The sequence below is a fragment of the Mus caroli genome, unplaced genomic scaffold (assembly GCF_978045245.1).
Source record: "Mus caroli unplaced genomic scaffold, Mus_caroli_1 scaffold_1, whole genome shotgun sequence".
Lineage (NCBI taxonomy): Eukaryota > Metazoa > Chordata > Mammalia > Rodentia > Muridae > Mus > Mus caroli.
The window spans coordinates 135,228,640-135,235,663 of record NW_028227256.1 but is presented as its reverse complement, the minus strand read 5'-3'; the positions used below and the strand labels follow the sequence as shown (position 1 = coordinate 135,235,663).

General features: G+C 45.8%; 1 protein-coding gene across 2 annotated transcripts in view; it reads left to right on the top strand.

Annotated features, from left to right (window-relative positions):
* Positions 1 to 524: 524 nt before the first annotated feature.
* Positions 525 to 7,024, top strand: part of Nek7 (NIMA related kinase 7) — a 132,309-nt gene continuing 125,809 nt past the window's right edge. For both annotated transcript variants that reach the window (XM_085841523.1, XM_085841519.1), the window contains exon 1: positions 525 to 734. The gene's annotated coding sequence lies outside the window, so the exon portion shown is untranslated. The remainder of the gene's footprint in view (positions 735 to 7,024) is intronic.

The following is a 7,024-nucleotide window of genomic DNA, read 5'->3' as shown; positions in this document are numbered from 1 at the left end:
ATGATTAGCATCTAGGTATGACAGACTCTACACTGCCTCCTAGCTGTTCGCTCCAGTAGTTCAAATCTGGTTAGTGGAACAGTAGGAATCAAAGCTTTGCTTTTCAAAAGCTCCATGTACTAGGGAGAGACCCATATTGCAAATATGTGACGTGTAAACGAATTTATCTAATGTAATATTTTTGTAATGCCACTTTGTAAGTGTGCCTGTATCCCAAAGATTCTGCATACCGTATCACCTAGTTCAACTTTCGGAAGCGTCCTGAAAAGCTTTCTTAAAGCTGGGACGCTAAAGTCTAGATTTGCTTAGCCAGACTCCGGGAAAACTCTTGCTTGCCTGCACTGACACCGTGTAGAGGTAGCTTAAACCACTTGGTAAGTGGGATCAAAAAAACGCCGATCTGGAGGCAGGGGCCGACCGCCGTAAGCGAGGCACACCCCAGTTCTCGGGAAAGTCGTAGCGTGGGCTCCCGAGCAGGGTGCGGGCGCGGGGAGGGGCCTGCGGCGGCCCGCCCTCTCCTCGGGGATGCCGGGATGTTTACCCTCCTGACAGCCGCGGCCGCCGGAGGAGGAGCGGAGCCGGGAGGATGGGCCGCCGCTAACCTCGCAGTGGGAAGCGCGGGCCGAGCAGGGTGGGAGCCGGCGCCTGCAGTGGCGCGGGGAGAGGCGATCGGCCCCGGATCCCGTAGCCCGCAGCCCTGCAGCCCGCGTAGACCGAGCTGCCCCGGCGCCCCGGTGAGTATGCACGGCCCGGCCGGGTGGGGCCGGTGCGGGAAGCGGGCGGGCCGCGTGGGGCCTCGGGCTCGCGTGCCTCCGAGGACCGCCCGGGACGCCTGTAACTGGCCGAGCGTGGTGCAGGCCGCTGGCTGCAGGAGCTCAGACTCCGGGCGCTTCGACCCGGGGAAGCTCCTCGGCGGCGGTGGTGGCGGCAACAGGTCTCCGGGCTCCCACAGGAGGAACTCCAGCGAAGACCCGCCTCCGGGCTGAGCTCATTGGTCACCGTGGCTATTTACAGCTCGCGGATTGGCTCAACCGATTCGGCTGCAGCCCAGTTTAGAAAAGTGAAGTTCACGGACCGGGGACTCAGTCGAGCGTGAGTGGTGGGGTAGTCAGGTCGAGGACCGATTGAAACCGATCCAGGGCTAGGATGCAGCAAAGTAGGAGCTGAGTCACAGTGGGCGAAGGTGAAGTTAGAGAGGCCGTGGAAGATGCTGCTAAGCAATGTCGACTGCCTCTGCCTGGTGCTAGAGGCCTTGGAAGACCCACAAGAGATACATTTATTGACTCACATACTGTACTCGAATAGCCTAAGTCTTTGCCCGGGCTAAACACTAAGAATATATTTACTTTAAAGTAAGATATGTTTTGTGCCCTTTACAATTCTGGTAATGGAACTGAATATAGCAAAAACAATCTAGAGATGTAAAGGACTTTTTTTTCTTCTTGAGATTACTAACTTTAAAGGTTGTAATTAAAAACAATCCAATGCCCGCAGTTTATAGAGCATTATTAGGACCACTCTTTAGTTTCTCCTCCAAGGAATCTGCAGTTCCCGGTAGGAATTGACGTTCATTACGGTGTGCTTTGATAGGGTTGCTTTACAGAATAACGTTCCGAATAAGCGTATTATAAATCTGTTCTCTTCTAGACGATGGGATGTTGATGTGATCCAAGAAAGGTTTAGTACTCACACTCAAAAATTTATAGTTTGGGACAACCGGACAAACTCTGAAAATGATGAATAAAAGATACAGCCTGCAGTGCTTTGTAGCATTTCTCACTAGTAGTCATGGCTGCAGTATTTCGTGATGGCCAGTGCACTTTATTGAATTAACATGCAACCTAAGCAGTTATTTCATCTTCACAGCTATCTGCCACCACTCCGAGAGAGACCCGGTCCATAATTTGCTTTACATCCCAAACAGTTGCATCTTCTGCTTTGGCTGGCGAGGGGTAGGGGTGTGTGGAGGGAAACTTTACTTCTTAGAGGGTCAGAAAAATGGATGATGAGAGGAGGGCCTTTGGAGACAGCGCAGAAGGGACAGACTCTGGGGCGGAGTGGAGGGGAATCTGGACCCAGTGACCATGCAGTCCTCAGATTCCACAGTAAGGTGGGAGTCCCCGCCCTTGAGGGCACTGACAGCCCCTGCAGCCAGTGAACGGAGAGGACACCCGGCCCCAGCTCAGGAGGGCGGGTACTTCCTACCGCTGCCCTGAACTCGGCGAGGGAGGCCAAGTTTGTCTGAGGATGTGGGCCTGTGGAAAGAAGGGTTGAGAGGCTCAGTCTTGTGAAATTACTGCATAAAAAATAGAGGGAGGGGGCTCTGGTTTTCTTTGCGCCCTGTGCTGACTTTCAAGATTCGGGTTGAAGTCACCGCTTCCACCGAAACCATAGGAGATAAGAAACGAACCTGGTCAGCAAATTAAATATAGTCCGTGACTGACTGGGGCTTTTGCCCAAGATCGTCTGAAACTGAAAACCAAGAACTACCAGAAGAAATCTCATTAGACACATTTATGGCAGCATGGCAATTTTAATACGGTTAAGACAATCATCAGCTTAAATTGTCGAGACTGCATTTTCAGACAAACAGACCTATTTTGTAATTGGAAGTTTATCTGGATAATACCTGTCCCCCGCCATTCCTTTCCCACAAACATTTTCTTCGCTGGACATGTAGTTTCTCTCCAGCCTAGTAAAACAGAAGAAATCATCTGTTCTGGTGGCCGAACTCGTGGAGGAGGGGAGCAGAGGCTGCTGACACGTCTTTCCTTACTAAATTAAAATCCAGCATTCCAGTTTCAAACACGCTGAAGTGCAGAGCAATTACACTCCGGAAAGACAAGTACTGCCAGGACTCCCCTCTCAGTCCCAGGCTTCTGGTGATTGCAGTAGATGGCTCTCAGCCCTGGCTTACTACAAACATTAAGTATTGAGCATTTGCTAAAAATAAAATAAAGTAAAATTCCAGTGAAATTTTTTTAAGTCAATTTTATTATTTTAAGAATTTTTAGGGTAGCCGTTCTCATTTTCACCTTTTCTTTTCAAATATTTGATTAGTGTGTGGGCAGACATTTTACTTCACAAGCAAAACCACAGTGCAGTAGCAAACTTTAGTTTAGAAGGTGTGTGGAATTTATATTTTAGAACTGTGTGACATGGTTTATTATTTACTCCGAATTGCTTTATTTGCAATTCTACAAATACTGCAACGTTTTTCAAAGATACTGCATCTCTTTATACTTTTGAAGTTGTTCCATTTTAATTCTTCCTCCTACAATTTATTTATTTGTGGAGATTATAGCTGATATAACATTGGTTATATAATTGTACCCAAGCATATGCATTTGTGGAACATAATTTTACAATTTACAATTTACAGTTAAAAAAAATTTTTTTTTCTTGACATAGGGTTTTACTTTGCAGTCTATGCTGGCCTGGAACTTACTTTGTATCCAGTTCAGTTGGCTTTGAACTCATGGTATACTCAACTTCCCAAGGGCTGAGATTATAGACATAAGTTACTGTCCTTGGCTTAGAATTTTTAAACTTATATAGCTGCAAAACTTCTAAACTACTGATTTGTCATTTTCCAGCTGAAAGTTTGATTATCTCTCTCTCTATATATATCTCAGAATATTTCTATTCCTTTTAAAGAAAGCAGCTTTATCGTTTATGGCTTCATGGTGGGGGTGGGAATGAGGACAGATGCTAAGATGCTAAGGAGCATCCTTTGCTTTTTTGATCAGGATAAATGATTCTTTTGAACCTTTATTAAAAGAAAATCACTCCGTCATCCTGTGTGTATGCTGACCTAATAGGATGGGCTTTAATGGAATCAGTGGCACAGTGGACAAATGAGGAAAACTTACTGGCTTATAAACATGTACAGCTGTCTGTTTTATATGACTTAGTGGACGTAGTCTTTGTTGTATGTTGCCACAGCTCTTGTGTGGAGGAGCTACTTTTAAACTCCAGGCTGCTTATGTACAGATAGGCTCACAAACTCTAGACAGTCTCATAGTAAGTATTTTTGGCTTTGTGGGCTGTGTTGTCTCCTGGAGCTCCTGCTTTTATAGCCACAAACAGTACCCATATATGTGCTTGTAGCTCTGCTCCAAGAAAACGGTATTTATGTGGAAGATAACAGCAAAGGCCAACACATGAATTCTAAGCCATTGAGTTTCCAACAACAGTGCACAGGGAAAGGTTTGATGCTTGGAATTTGTGTATGATGTCCACTGTGCATTCCCTGATTTTTCTTATTGGTGTTTATTCACTGCGTGAGCCACTTCGTGAACCAGGTTGCTCTCCTGCTGTGAAGGATATGGGCTTAAAAATACTAGACTAGAACAGATGTAGAAAAGATTAACTAGAGAAAAGAATCTGCAAGAAGAGACAGAGATGCAGGGGACGCATACTCAGAATAGCCTAGAGAGGGGATGGGAGTTGTCTCTGCAGAGATTTAGACAGCTTTCGCCTCTGGGGACCCTAGACCCATCCTGTGACATGGATGTAGTGTGTGAGTGGGTGCTGTGTCTTGCTTTCTCCTTTGGAATTCAGGTAGGAGCCGATGCCAGCCATTTATCTGCCTTTTAACTAGTGATAGTCATCATACGAGTGAATTCTGACATGCTTCATTCATTAGTGTTCATCATAGCCCACTGTTGGCATGACTCTTGGTTATGACTGTTACCATTAGAGGCAATTTGGGGTATGTGTGATTTAGTAAGCCTTTTTTTTTTTTTTTTTAATGAACTTTTTAAAGAAAAACAAAGAAAGGAGAATCCAAGTGCAGTTCTGTAATCCTAGACAGGGCGAGCTGAGGTGCTGAGGTAGGGTATTGGGAGTGCCAGTGCAGCTTGGGCTGTGTCAGATCTCAGACAGCAAGCACATCCACAACCGAGCAGCACCTCCAGCCCCCAGGAAAAAAACCAGGGAGGGAAAGAAAAGTCTTTCTAATGAAAAAGGAAAATAATAAATTACTGGAAGGGGCCTGTTGTCAAGCAGCGTGTGGCCATGGGGAGCAGTGGGGTCTCCTAGGTAGTCTAAGAATGAGTTTTGGGCTGGCTGGGGTGCAAGTCTTCAGAAGCAGTGGAATGCAATGGAAAATGAAACACCTTGCAAATCACACAGCAGAACTTGTTCGTCCTGGCTGGGAGTGGACCTTGGATGTAGGAATTTTGACTCTGTAAGTCCTCAGGGAGGCCAGGTGGAAACTGGGGCATTTTAGAGCTTGTGGCCAGTGGCCTTCAGCTCCAGGGAACATCTTTAGCTGACCTTCCTGCATGTGTATTCTCTTTTGCCATGTTCACCTTGATGCGGAGAAGCTCAGGCCCAATGCCCTAGGTTTGTCTCCTCCTCTTCCTTCTCCTCCTCCTCCTCCTCTTTAATCACCTGTGTTGAGTAGTCTTAGTACAGACTATAGTTTTTTCCAGCTCTCATAAGCTTGCTTTGACTTGTAAATGAGAACATCTTTGTAAGTGCAGAAGAGTCGGTTCAGCGAGTGGTGGTTTCATTTCCTCTGTTTCTCTATTCATGGAACTTTCAGGGGATGGAAATAGCCAACAGACTCTTCTGATCATGCTCAGCCTGGCCTTGTCTGATGAGGGTGCCTCACAGTTAGGCAGCTGCATCTTCCTCTGCTTGAATTCTCCTTTTCCTTTGCCCCGTGATTTCTCTTATTTATAATTTAATGCTTTGCACATTTGAGATAGCATTTTAATGATTTTTTTTTTTTTAAAGTGAAGCTGCATTAAGGAGGAAGTTGCTACCCTAGGTGCCCCAGGTCCATACTCTAGCCATTCCCACTACCGAACTGGAATCACTGAGCCCTGGGACACTATACCTATGTGAGTTTCTTAGAGTTGCTGTGACATACTGCTAGCTGGCATCATAAAACAACTTTGACTGATTCTATTCCAGTTTTGAAGGGTGGACATTAGAGAGCAAATTTCTCTTTAAAGGTTAGGGAAAGTATATGCTACATCTATTATTTCTTCTTCTTCTTCTTCTTCTTCTTCTTCTTCTTCTTCTTCTTCTTCTTCTTCTTCTTCTTCTTCTCCTTCTCCTTCTCCTTCTCCTTCTCCTTCTCCTTCTCCTTCTCCTCCTCCTCCTCCTCCTCCTCCTCCTCCTCCTCTTCTTCCTTCTCCTCCTCCTCCTCCTCTCCCTCCCCCTCCTCTCCCCCCTTCTCCTCCCCTTCCTTCTCTGTCCAGTATTGGTGGCAGACTTTGTCTTTACTTGGTTAATAAATTTATCACTCTAATCTGCCTCTGTCACATGGTAGCATCTCTGTATGTTTGCACCTGTATCTTCTTATAAAAGGACATACTAATTGCCACATCTTTTTAAACTTAAGGTTGATGTTGGATCATAGTTTGGGAGGCTACAGTCATTAGTGTCAGAGAGACTTGACCATGGTTGGCAGGAATGTGTAATATGGCTTATTCATAGCTTAGTGATGCTGGAAACAGATGAGGGAGCTAGAACCAGGGCCAGGCTTTAACTCTGAAGATACTCTTCCTCCCCAAGTGATACACCTCTACAAGTTAGGCTTAATGTCACAAAGGGTCTGCAGCCTCCCAAAGCAGCACCACCACTGGAGATGAAGTGTTCAAACCCACAAACCCACAGGGAACTTTTCACATTCAATCTACAACATTCTGAAGGAACTCCCATATGTTCATGGCTGTCTCACAGTTCAGTCTGACTTAGTCACAAGAGTTCCAGTGTTATTTAAAAGTCCACAGTTTTAGCTGTGAACTCCTGTAAAATGGAAAATCTGCTTCGTGTGTTTTCAGGATACAATGGCACAGAGTAAGTATCATTCAAAATGGGGAGAATGGGGCACAGCAAGGAGGAAAGATTCCAAGAGAAACATGGAGAACAAAAATCAAAACCTGGAACTCCCTACCCAGCACCTAGTCCCTTGGTGACATCTTCTCAGCATCCGTAGGGTTAGATAACCCCAGCTGTCTGGCTCTGCCATTTGTAATATTGTGGCTTCTCTAGGGTTTAATCTACA